Raw genomic sequence first — 13,580 nt, forward strand, 5'->3', positions numbered from 1 at the left:
TAAATTAAATGTGAAAAAGCATTTTATTCCCATAAAATGTTTTTTTTTTTTTAAATTTCATAAAGAATAATAATAATTATAATAACAGGGATATAGCAGCGTAGTGACGCTCGAACTGTTTTCAGGACACTTTGGGACTGGGTTGTGGTTAGGAAGATATGTTTTTAAAGACAATTGTATATTTTTCTATGACCTACTCCAGCGAAATGAAATAATTTATATTTGATGAATAAAAAGAGCGTATTTTGTAAATTTTACTGTTTATGTTTCCTGTTTGTAATTGGATGTATTGCTCTAGATTTCTTTTCCGTTTGTTAGTAACGTATCGGAAGTGGTTTTGACGTCACTGGGGCTTCCCCTATCAAAGTGAGTGAGTCGGTTAGTGAATCAGTTGGAGTTTGGGGGCTTCGGTTTAAGTGAGAGAGAGGGATAACTTGTGGTTATTCTTTTTATTTGTTTATTTTATGAAAAGGCAACAAACGTAAGTTGTATTATTTCCCAATAATTCCTTAATTATTCATATTTTCTTTTAATATCCTCTAAACAAGTTGTCGTCCTTGAGGGCAGGTGGGTGGGTCGACCGATCGATTGATTTAGTTTATTTGAATATGAGTGAGCCTTGAAAATGTAACTAAGCATGACTTATCATAGTTGTTGCACTCTTCGTATTACTTCAATTCAATTCGAAATTAACATGTTTAAGTGACATGACTTAGTATGTTATAAGTCTGCAGCATCGTTGGTTCAATAAAAATAATTCGTTTCAAGCCTTATTGATATTTTCTCCCTTGACCTTGGTCGTTGATGGAAGCATATAATTAAGTCGAAAGGGTTACTCCATTGTATATGTAAGTCATAGTGTTCCAGTAACTCAGAAAATAACGTTTCAAGGTTGATAGTTCTTTTTAAGCATGTGCGCCAATTAAACCTCTTGAACACTAAGACCCAATTAACAAGATCATAGCAACTAATTCAGAAAAAGCAGAAATGACTGAGTTGTATCAAGTTTAAATGCTTCTAATAGTTAGTCAGATAGATGGATTATTAAAACTGCAAATTAACTATAGAAATAAGATATGCGTTTTACTGTTCTTCCTTCTGATATTTTTTTGATTTAAAATAGCGAAGTACTTTTTGTAAAACAGTGCATGTTTCTTTCTCCACATTGAAGTTTTTATATTTGGCAAAGAATCATAATTTCTATATTTCAAGCGTGCACAAATACAAAAATGTCGCAATTTGTGTCATGCGTGAAATTTTTCTCTGCAATTTGTATCATCTGAAGCACACGACCAATCGTTTTTGCTTAGCTTCGTGGTTAATTTGTTCATGGTTAGTGCACAAACTCCCTGTGATTTTTTTCCCCACTTTTAATGGCAGTATTTAGATTTTTATGCATGTTCGTACACATTGTACAGTGTACATACGAAATCAGACCTGCTTAGTCTCTTTTAGTGAGTGGGGAAAGCAAGCTGTCAGGGACTCTTGTGAATATTAGTTGGGCCCTTTTATACAGTTTAACAATGAAACATCCGAATGAAACCTATTCCAAGACGATTCTGTTGCCTTTTTGTTAGGTTCGTCCTTGTAAATGTGTTGTGAAGTGCCGAACGACTGCAATCCCAGAGATTTTTTTCTTTAAATGGGAATTGCCATTAATGTGAGTTACAGCAAGAATAAGTTTATCACCATCACTACTTTAGAAGAAAAATGTTCAATGCATTTAGATCAAAGTTCATAAATATATTTATGATTTGTAAAAGTAAGAATTGCTGTCTAGAAAGAAGAAATAGAAAACCACATGATTTGTTCAGAAAATTACAGTTGATAGGGTGGGTGAAAATCACAAAATTCCAGAGAGATAATTAACATAATCAGTAGGCTTTTTAAAAATATAAAATAGTATCAATTAACAAATTGCTCATTCCATTTGATGTTTGTAACTGTTGGGAAAACATCACAAAATCTGATATGGCTGTATCTGATAATTACTATGTAAAATGTTCCTTAATATAACAACAGTGAGCAGTTGCATTGGTGATAAATGCTTGAAATTTATCTGCATTTCAAAATATGATATATTCCTTATCTTTAATTTGTTCATTTCTAGTTTTATTAGTTATCACATTGTGCTGATTATTATTATTTTTACTTAATTTTTCTGTTAATTATCTTTACTGCTGGAATTGAGTTATTTCTTTTTTTATTGGAATCTCATTTATAAAAGGTTAAGCCTGTAGTATACACTGTTATTGTATTTGGATTAGATAATCTGGAAACCATGCTCTAGAAACTAAATATGGAACGTTCTCATCTCTTCAGTGATCATAGTAGTGCTTTAACACTGGGTGATGAAAGTTATCTATCACTTCAAGACACTCATCATCCATGCCACAGTGCTACTCATTTCCACAGTTGATTAGAGTGACAACACACTACAAACCTGATCATCTAAGCTATCAAATGTAGTTACTTTTCAAATTTTAATATTATAATTAATCTTTTGTGTTCATTATGAAAAAAGCTCTAAAAAGGTATCCTCTTCTTTAAGCATTTAGTTTTCTTCTCCATATGCTTCACCTGACTCTTCATTTTTATTAACTCTTGTCTAACGTGTGGAAAGGTTTGTGTTCATCGTATGTGTTGATTAATTTTAACGGTATAGATGAGAACACAGACTGATAAGAAAATAACTATTTATTAACTTATTGCTAATATTTTGCTGGTATTATATCCAGCATCTTCAGAGCACAAAAAGTCTCGCATACTGTGACAAACTGTTTTTGTGCTCTGAAAATGCTGGATATAATACCAGCAAAATATTAGCAATAAGTTAATAAATAGTTATTTTCTTATCAGTCTGTGTTCTCATCTATTCCATTAAAATTAATCAACTTAACTCTTGTCTAAGCTCTTTGACATCAATTTTTATCATTACTGTTGTTGCAAGCACTTTCATCTATTTTTCTGATTATTCCTAGTAACACCATTCTCATTTTTGGAATGCACTAACCTAAAGGTTGGTGCACTAAACTAAATTACACTAAAAGTTTTGCTAACCTTTCTTCTCCATTTAAGTTATTGCAACACCTTAGATTAGCCCTGCTCGCACATTCTTGAATGCTAACAATGTCAAGTTCTTTCCCTTCTTAATATCTTCATTTTTAATATGCTGATACTATTTGTTCACTCCCCTTAATTTTCTTAGAACTCGTGTGTGAGCTTTAATCAGCTGCTTTTTCTAATTGAACTCTCAGATCCATAAATTAAAATTGGATTTGCTTATTTCATATAAATTTATTGAGCTGGCTCCTGACAACACCAGCTGTGTTTATTCTGTTGTCTATTTCCATGTTTAATTTTGCCATCTTCACAAAAAAAAAAAAAAAAAAAAAAAAACGTGCCTGAATAGGCAAAAGATTTTACTTGTTCTACAGGTTTTTCATTCATTCAGCTGAAGTTTTATGTTCATGCCTATTTTTATAATTTTGGTCTTTTTATTGCTGATTTTCGTGCCAGATTTGTTAGTTGTTATTCAATTTACTTAAAGAATCCTTGAGACTTGTACTGGATTTTTGTAGGAACACAACATCTGTATAAAGCAAAGAATTAAATTTGATATCTCTGATTCTGATATCAAGTTTAATACCATTTTCTTTCATAATGTGATCCATGTTGATGATGAATACTAGCGGAGATAGTATGCACCTTGTTTTATACCAGATTTACATTAAATCATCTTCCTGTATCTCTTGGACTCCAACTGCTGACTTAAATATATACTGTGTATTACTCTGTATAATGTTCCAATTATCTCTTTTCTCTTTGAATGTTGTCATATGTTTCTTCCAGCTGAAGTGAAATTCTGATCCTGAGAGACCCTATTTAGTCTGAACCCAGCTTGTTCTTCTCCTTGTTCTTCCACAATATTTCTCTTAAGTATGCTTGTTTAATTTTTACTGGGAATATTTACACTGAGATATATGGATTAAGTATAATTATTTAGTCCAGATATTTCAACTTGAATGTTACAGGTAATTATTATTATTATTATTATTACGGGCAACTCCAAGGAGTCCTTAGACTCATCAGTGGAGGCCCTAAACATCGTGTCAAGAACTATCCAGCATTTGTACAGTATCTGTCATACTTTGTTTTGAACTAATTCACAGTCATGCCACCCACAACAGACCCTGGCAACCTATTCCACTTATTTCACTACTCTCTAAGCAAAATACCTAGTTCTAACACCCTTGCTAACTACACTCTTACTCAATTTCCATGGATGTCCCCTCACCACCAGACCTGTTCTGAAAAATTTCCTCTGAATTAATCTTGTAAAAACCCTTCAGTAATTTGTCTCAATCATATCACCCCTTTCCCACCTGTTCTCGTAAGGTTCATAGACCTGCTACCATCTTGGTCACTTGCCTCTGGATCCTCTTCACCACTTCCTCATTACCAAGAAACCCTAGTGCCTAGATTTGCACACAGTAGTCTTATCAAGGCTCATCAAAGTATTCTTCAGTAACCAAGTGATCTGATTGAGCTGCTTTAGCCACTTTTGCTATGTGCCCCTTGAACTTTAATTCCCTATCCACTAACACTCCCAAGTCTGGCTTCGTCAATTTCTTTGAGTACAGTTCCACCAATGTAGTATACAGCTGGTAATCTTTAAGAATCATTAGTAGCTATTAGGCTGACAACTACAAGACAGAACATTAATATTAATGACTGATTATTTAAAACATACAAAGTGCACAGTGGTGATAAGGAACAATGCAGTGTGGTAGACATATAGTAATTTAAAAAAAAAATGTTGATGACTGAAAGTCAAACTTCCCCAGATTTTTTGTAGAGATAGGCAGTCATTGTGATTTGGGTTAGGACAGTGGAACAGGACCTCAGCACTCTCTCTTTAATAAATAAACATTCAAACTTGAACTGACAATGCTGGAGTAGGTCCATCTCAGATATGGGAATTCTGTGGTCAGTGGTTGATTCCATGCTAAGCTAGACCTGATTTGTTAACAATATAAGATTATTAGTGTTCGTGTAATATTTTCTCCACAGAACTACAAGTTTGTCCAAAGAAGAAGTGGTAATTACATGGGCCTTTGTAGATACAAGGAAGCGAGAGTGGAGGTGAGAAAAAGAAAACCATTGGAACATTTGCTGAATGGAACAAATGTCAGCACTAGGTTATGATTTCTGAAATGTTCAGAATTACCTAAAATGTATGCCATTGGAACTCTTCATACTGTTTCAGGTTTGTTGGATATTATTATTATTATTAAACAAGACCGCTGGAGTCCCACAGAAGATTCTACTAAGGTAGAAGTGGAGGAATTTTTTGACGCTCTAGAAAAAGCAACTGACACAATGAAAAAGGAAAAGTTGGTCCTTGTTGGGGATCTAAATAGCAGAGTAGGAAATGATTGCGAGACATACAAAAATATTTTGGGAAAATTTGGAGAAAAGAGCAAAGCTAATAATAATGGCAAATATCTGTTGTATTTCTGCTCAGGACATGGACTGGTTATTACTAACACCATATTCCAACATAAAAATGTGCACAAATTCACATGGAGAGAAGAGGCTAGGAATAAGAAAAGTCTCATTGACTGTGTTATTGTTGATAGTGATGTCTTCTCCCTGGTGCAGGACACCAGAGTGTACAGAGGATTTGAAATTGGAAGTGATCACTATTTAGTCTTGAGCAGGATAAAATTGAATTTCATATTGAAAAGAATAACATGTTAGAAAGTTTTAAAGCGAATAAAAGTTGAGCAGCTCTCAGATGTGAACTGTAGACTAAAATACAGAAAGATTATTGAAAAGAAAATGAAAGAGTTTGAGAACAGGAATCAAGCCTTGGAGATTCAGTGGCAAACTCTGAAGAAAACATTGATTGATTCAGTCAGAAAGGCTTGTGGTGAGGTTGTGTGCAAGGATAAAAAAATCAGAACTCCCTGGTGGACACAGGAAGTTAAAGAGGCAGTGAAGGAAAAGAAGAAAGCATATCAAAGGTTCCTGGCAAATAAGTCAGCTTTTACTCTTACAGAATACAGAGACAAATGTAAGAAAGCTAAACAGTGTGTAAAACTAGCTAAACAAAAGTCATGGGAGGACTTTAGCAAGAATATAGAAAATAAATATCAAGAAGGTGGCAAAATATTCTGGAGGTTGTTGAAGAAGCTTAGGAATGGAGGAAAGAGTGCTGTAAAAGGAGTTAGAGATGATAAAGGTGACATGAAAACAGGAGAAAAAGATATCCTTGAAGTATGGAGTAATTACTTTGAAAAACTGCTAAATGAAACAAGCAGTGATGACAGCACAGTGATAAAAAACACTGACCAGACATGCTGTCAGGAATACATATCCATACTTGAAGTAGAAAAATCCATCAAAGGCTTGAAATGTGGAAAGGCAGCAGGAGTAGATGATATTCGACCAGAAATGCTGAAGTATGGTGGTATAAAAGTCTTACAGTGGCTGCACTGCATAGTTCAGAAAGCCTGGACACAGGGACGAATTCCCGATGATTGGAGTAGTGCTCTCATAGTACCCATATATAAAAAGGGAAATAAAACTGAATGTGAGAATTACAGAGGTATTTCCCTACTGAGTGTTCCTGGCAAGATCTATGCAAGTATACTTGAGAAACGGTTGAGAAGAATTGTGGAAGAAAAGCTTGGTGAAGAACAAGCTGGATTCAGGCCAAATAGAGGCTGTCAGGATCAGATCTTCACTTTACGACAAATAGTCGAGAAAGCATTGGAATATAACAAAGATCTGTATTTAAGTTTTGTCGATTTGGAAAAGGCATATGACAAGGTGCCAAGAGAGAAACTATTCAATACGCTGCAGTTATATGGTGTCAATGGGGCATTATATCAAGCAATACTTAGTCTTTATTTGAGTTGTAAGTCAGCAGTTAGAATTGAAGGAAGTACAGGAAGATGGTTTAATGTTAAATCTGGTGTGAGACAAGGATGTACATTATCCCCTCTGTTATTCATTATCTATATGGATCACATTATGAAGGAAAGTGGTATTAAACCTGATATCAAAATTGGAGATGTTAATGTCAGCTCTTTGCTTTATGCGGATGATGTTATACTTCTAAATAAATCCGCTACAAGTCTGCAAGATTCTCTGACTAAATTGAATAGCTGTTGTAATAGATATGGTATGAAGGTCAGCAATAAAAAGACAAAGACAATGAAAATAGGCAGAATCATTGAAAATGTCAACTGTGTTGTGAATGGAGAACCTGTGGAACAAGTAAAACATTTCAGCTATTTAGGCACAATTTTTACTGAAGATGGTAAATTAAATATAGAAATAGACAACAGAATCAGCAAAGCTGGTATGGTGGGAAGTCAATTGAATAAATTCATATGGAATAACAGAGAAATTAGTCGGAACACTAAATTAGCTGTATACAAGACTGTGTTCAAACCTGTTTTAACTTATGGATCTGAGAGCTGGGTCAGAAGTAAAACACTTGACCAAAGACTAGAGACCGCAGATATGAGAGTCCTGAGAATGATTAGAGGTGTGAACAGATGGCATCAATGGCAATATCATATTAAAAATGAGGATATTAGGAAAGAACTTGACATTGTCAGCATCCAGGAATGCATTAGCAGAGCTAATCTCAGGTGGTATGGTCACTTAAATAGAATGGGAGAGGAAAGATTAGCAAAACAAGTGTTCTCTGCCAGGTTGGCAGGAAAACAACCCAGAGGAAGACCAAGATATAGGTGGATTGATACGGTACAAAGTGCTTTAGACGATAGAAATATAAGATCTGATAATGTTGGGGTCTTGACAAGTAACAGACTGATTTTGAGGAAAACTGTAGATAGGAAGTTAGTAATGATGTAATTTTTTCATGTAGTACTGTCATATCCTGTACACCCCTTGAGGGTACATAGCAGGAATTTGATGATGATGATGACCGCTGGAGTCAGACTCATCTGGGAGGTCCTTTTATCACATACACATCTCATCATACCGTGTCTTAAACACACTCAAACTCCTTGCAGACACCACACTCTCAGGCAAGGCATTCCAATCATTCACAACTCTGCACGAAAAAAACCTGCCTCTCACTCCCCTACTCCCACCCTCTTTATACAGTTTCCAGGGATGTCCTCTGGTTCTCCCCTGATCTCCCACTATTCTCTGTAGAACTTCTCCACCATTGATCTTATAACAACCCCTTACCAACTTGTAGGTCTCTATCATATCTCCCCTCTTCCTTCTCTCCACTAGACTCTGCAAATTACATCTTCTCAATCATTCCTCATACTCAACATCCCAGAGGTCAGAAACTACCTTAGTCAGTCGCCTTTGGACCCTTTCCAACATTTCTTCATCCTTCTGAAAACCCGGTGACCAAATCTGGGCACAATAGTCCATGTATGGCCTAATCAAAGCCTTATACAATGGAACAAGAACCGCCCTACTTCTACACGTCATTGTCCTCCGCATCATTCCTAGGTCTTTGTGTTTTCTTCACAATTTTGGCGATCATCATCAAATTCCTGCCATGTACCCTCAAGGGGTGTACAGGATATGATAGTACTACATGAAAAAATTGGCGGTGTCCCCTAAATTTTAGATCTTTATGCACTATCACCCCCAGATCTCTTATTTCCTCCACTTCCAACAATATACTCTCACCAAGCATAAATTCTGCATCCCATCTTTGTTTTTCAAATTTTAAAACATTACATTTTGCAACATTGAACTCATATCCCCATCTGCTTGCCCAATCACTCAATCTATTCAAGTCCTCTTGCAAGGCCAAAACATCTTCACTACTCTTTATGGTTCGTCCCAACTTTGCATCATCTGCAAACAACTGAATATCTCCATCCAAACCCTCGCCAATATTATTAATATACAAGTTAAATAGTAATGGCCCTAAAACAGACCCCTGAGGCACTCCACTAGTGACTTTCCTTTTCCTGGATATCGCACCCCCATACACAACTTGTTGATACCTATCAGATAGCCAGTCTCCAATCCAATGCACTAATCTAATATCCAACCCCATCTGCTCTAGTTTGACTGTCAACTTATCATGAGGTACTGTATCAAAAACTTTTGCAAAATCCAAGTATATTACTGTGTATCCTTCTCCTCTGTCCAAGGAAGCAGTCACTTCATTGTAATAAGTAAGTAGATTACCAAAACATGACCTCTCTTTAGCAAATCCATGCAGTCCATCAAAGATTATACCATTGTTGTCAACCCAACTCTGGATCCTAGTTTTCGCAAGCTTCTCCAACAACTTAGCCACAACACCTGACACAGAGATAGGCCTATAGTTTGATGCTTGAGTTCAATCACCTCCTTTATGAAGTGGTACAATCTTGCCCTCCTTCCACTCTTTAGGAATTTGACCAAGTGCAAGACTCGTATTAAAAAAATATGTCAAGGCAGGTGTCAACTCTCTGGCACATTCCTTCAGAATACGCTGTGATATATTATCAAGTCCCACAGCCTTATTTATATCTAGTTTACTCACCTCCCTAAACACCTCTTGCTCACTTACAGTCAGTCTCTCCTCCCCATCATCAACTGCTCTCAATCTCTCCATGAAGTTACATTCACAAGATTGAAAGATCTTTATGAACTGCTCATTAAGTATCTCCACCACACATTCTGCATCAGCTGTCTTTATACCATTTCCTCCAATCAATGTCATCCTTCCATAATCATTCTTTCTTTTGCTGGCTACATATCAAAAGAATTCCCTAGGATTCTTTTTGGTTTCATTAACTAACTGCTGTTCATACCTCTCTTTAGCTACTCTCACCAACCAAGTCACCCTCCTTGCCTGATCCTTGTAGACCTCATGAAATTGGTTACTTCCACTTCTCTTATGCTGGTTTGTAAGAATCAGAAACGTGTTGTATAGTCTACAGTGAGAAGCCTTTCAGTTGCATAATATGTTGGATGTTGAGAAGTTCCTGTCTGAAATCTTGAAACAGTATGGAGAGTTCTAATTCTATACATTTCAGGTATTTCTGAACCAATCTCAAGTATCATCAAGAAATATGGCCTAGTATTGACTTTGTTCAATTCAACAAACTCTGCTTGGTGTTATTCTTCTAAAGATAAAAAACTTCCACTCTCCTTCTGACAATCTGGATGTTCTGTAGAAAAAGATTATGAGAACATTAATCTTACATTGTTAACAAGAAATTGAGAAATCATGTCTGGCACAATATGGAATCAACACTGACCACAGAATTCTCATGTCTAAGATATGCTTGCTCCACCATTGCCAGTTCAAGTTTGAACGTTTATTTAAACGTTTATTTGATTTTCAGAAGGTATTTGAAAGCATTCACCAGAAAGTGACATTGGCAATGCTAGAATCCTATGGAATTGACAGAAAACTAATAAGCTATATTAAAAGATGTTCATAAGAATGCAGCTGCAGCAGTTAGAATAGGTGATGATTTGGAGAAATGGTTTACAACAAGCATTGCAGTTTAGAAAGAGCAATGGATGAAATGAAGGAAGGTGCAAAAGGAATATCAGTACATTGGATGAGAATTAGCAATCTGATATTTGCAGATGACATTGTATTATTGAAGACGAAAGAGAACTACAAAAAACATTGAAATTGTTAAGTGAGGAAGGAAAGCGATTTGGACAAGTTATGAACTTGGAAAACAAAGACAATGGTGTTTGGTGAGAAGAACATGAAATAAAAGATACAAGTAGATGGAATTGATATAGAAATTGTAGAACAATTCGCATTGTCGTGGAAAGGCTTAGACGTTGGTTATACATTCTTACTAAATAGCTTAAGGAAATTACAACGTACAATAGAATATACATTAAAATAAATTTTAATACACTTCCAATATTTCGGCAACGTATATATGGACTCCCAAAAATACATAAAGAAAATGTGCCATTATGTCCCTTAGTGGATGGCATTGATTCCCCCACATACAAACTAGCTAAACATTTGACAAAAGCCCTCGCACACTATACTGGCAACACACCTTCACACATAAAAAAACTTAGCCCACTTCAAAGCCAGCATAGAAAACCTTGCATCAAACACACTGACGTAATGGTCAGTTTTGATGTCTCCTCCCTATTCACAATGTCCCACTCAAAGAATCCTTAGAGCTAATCCAAGCTAAATTTTCTCCCGATATCACAGCCCTATTTCAGTTCACAATGACCTTGGGCTATTTTGTTTGGCAAGGAAAATTCTACAAACAAATAGAGGGGACAGCCATGAGTTCCCCACTCTCACCACCCTTGGCCAACTTTTATATGGAGACTTTTGAAGAGAAAGCCTTAAACTCTGCCCCACAAAAACCAGCCATATGGCTTCGCTATGTTGATGATGTGTTCGCAATTTGGCTACATGGCTGCGATGCACTCCTCTACTTCCTAACACACTTAAACAACCAACACCCCAGAATCAAGTTCACCCTAGAAGAAAGTGATGGAACCTTGGTTATCTCAGTTTATAGAAAACCTACCCATACAGGCAAATACATTCACCCCCCCCCCCACAACAATATGGAGTCATTAAGACACTACACAACAGGGCTAAACTTATCTGTTCAAATGATAATGCCCTAACCAGAACTAAACCACATTCTCAACACTTACCAAAAAAATCCAAAAAATATTGAAACCAATAAATTATATACCCCCCCCCCCTTCACAACAAGGTACTCTAAATCCATCACCATTCCCTATATCAGAGGCACCTCAGAAAAAATTACAAAAATCCTAAAAAAAAACATGACTTAACTTCTTGTTACAGACCTTATAAAAAAAAAATTGGCATCCCTTATCTGATCCACTAAACACCCCCCCCCCCCTCCAGACCTACCTGGTGTATACCAACTCCCTTGCAGCTGTAAGCTGTCCTACTTTGGCCAAACAGGCAGGACAGCTAATATCAGAATCAGAATTTCAGAACACACGGACCACATCCGGTTTCACCAATACAGCCACTTTGGTCTTGCAGACCATGCGCTGGATACCCACCATAGAATACGGTGGAAGAAAGCCACGATAATACACCATAGTAAATTCAAATACGAAAGGCTATTCGTGAAATCAGCCTCAGCCCTAAGAAACAATCCAAACCTCAACAAATTTGGTTGCATGAGACTGCCCCAAATTTGGGAAACCTACATCAGAAGACCTTCAGCCCAATCGGCCAAGAATACCAACATTGCCCACTAGGGAGCACCATCAGGACTTTTAGGAGAAAGAATTGCTTCCTGCTTTGTTCCCCATTTACTGTGTGTTGTGCTTGCGTGCACGTGTCTTGTTTTTAAGTTCCTGCGATAATGGCAACTTGACATTGCCAAAATATTGGAAGTGTATTAAAATTTATTTTAATGTATATTCTATTGTTGCTTTAATTTCCTTAAGCTATTTAGTAACAATTCACATATTTGGGAAGTAAAATGACATATGATTTGGACTGTAAAAAAGAAAAGATCAGGATTGCTAAGGGAAGAACAAATCTGAAGTCCATGGATAACATCTGGAAAAGTAATGCGATCAGCCCACAAATGAAACTAAGAGTACTAGAAACATGCATCTTTAGCAGTGTACTGTATGGATCTGAAACATGGGTAATAAATAAGGAATCAAGAAAAAGAATTTTGACATTTGAAAGAACTTGTTACAGGAAGATTCTAAGAATAGGATGGGTACAGAAAATCACAAATGAAAAGCTCAGAAGATTATACAACGGAAGCTGCAATTATTTGGACACATCTGCAGAATGAGCAAGGACCGGAAGATAAAGACATTCATGTTTGGTATTATGGATGGTGTAAACAGAAGAGGTAGACATACAGAGAATGGATAGACAACAAAGGACTGGTGTGGAATGGGTTTACAGAAACTGTGCACTGGACAAAGAAAGGTGGAAGAAGATAGTGAAGGAGACATCGGACACCAATGGGCAGTGAGCCCATGGTTCGTGACGATGAAAGCCCTGTTACATCTTCCTAACCTGAATTGTAATGACTACTTATTGTTACAAAAATCTGGGAAAGTGATTCTCATCAGTTATCTTAGTTTTTTAATTATCACATCTCTTCCATATCACATTGTTTCTTTTGCCATCGTGTGATTTATGTTTTAAATAATCCATTGTTAACATTCTACCTTTTGGATTTGTTAGGGATTGAATAAATAATTTTACTTATCCTTGTGTCTGTGTAATATTGCCTCATTATCTCTTTCTCTCTGTTACAAATATCACTAAAATGTCTCTGCAATTCTCAAATTTAGTTTTTATGGGAACTATGAGATCTCTACTGCAGTTATCTGGAATTCAACCTTCTGAATTATAAAAGTTTTGCAGTAGCTAGACTGTATGTATACCTTCATATTTCAGCATATCTTGTTGAATATCATATATTCCAACTGCCTTTTCTGGTTTCAGATTTTTTTTATGGCTTTTTTACTTCTGGTATTGATATGTACTCCTGATTGCATATTTGACTGTTTTGCCACTTGTTTTATTTAGCAGTGTTTCAAAGTAATTACTCTAGACA

At 36.1% G+C, this 13,580-nt stretch overlaps 1 protein-coding gene across 2 annotated transcripts in view; it reads left to right on the top strand.

Moving 5' to 3' along the window:
• Positions 1-376: 376 nt before the first annotated feature.
• lic (dual specificity mitogen-activated protein kinase kinase lic) overlaps positions 377-13,580 on the top strand; it is a 125,023-nt gene continuing 111,819 nt past the window's right edge. Inside the window, exon 1 of one of the 2 annotated variants that reach the window (XM_090395534.1) lies at positions 377-481. The gene's annotated coding sequence lies outside the window, so the exon portion shown is untranslated. Of the gene's footprint in view, positions 482-745; positions 849-13,580 lie in introns of those variants that run through there. The other variant, XM_090395535.1, reaches the window with a different exon arrangement.

This window comes from Typopeltis vanoorti, chromosome 7, assembly GCF_054136105.1.
Source record: "Typopeltis vanoorti isolate ZY-2024b chromosome 7, IOZ_Tvanoo_1.0, whole genome shotgun sequence".
NCBI classification, from domain to species: Eukaryota; Metazoa; Arthropoda; class Arachnida; order Uropygi; family Thelyphonidae; genus Typopeltis; species Typopeltis vanoorti.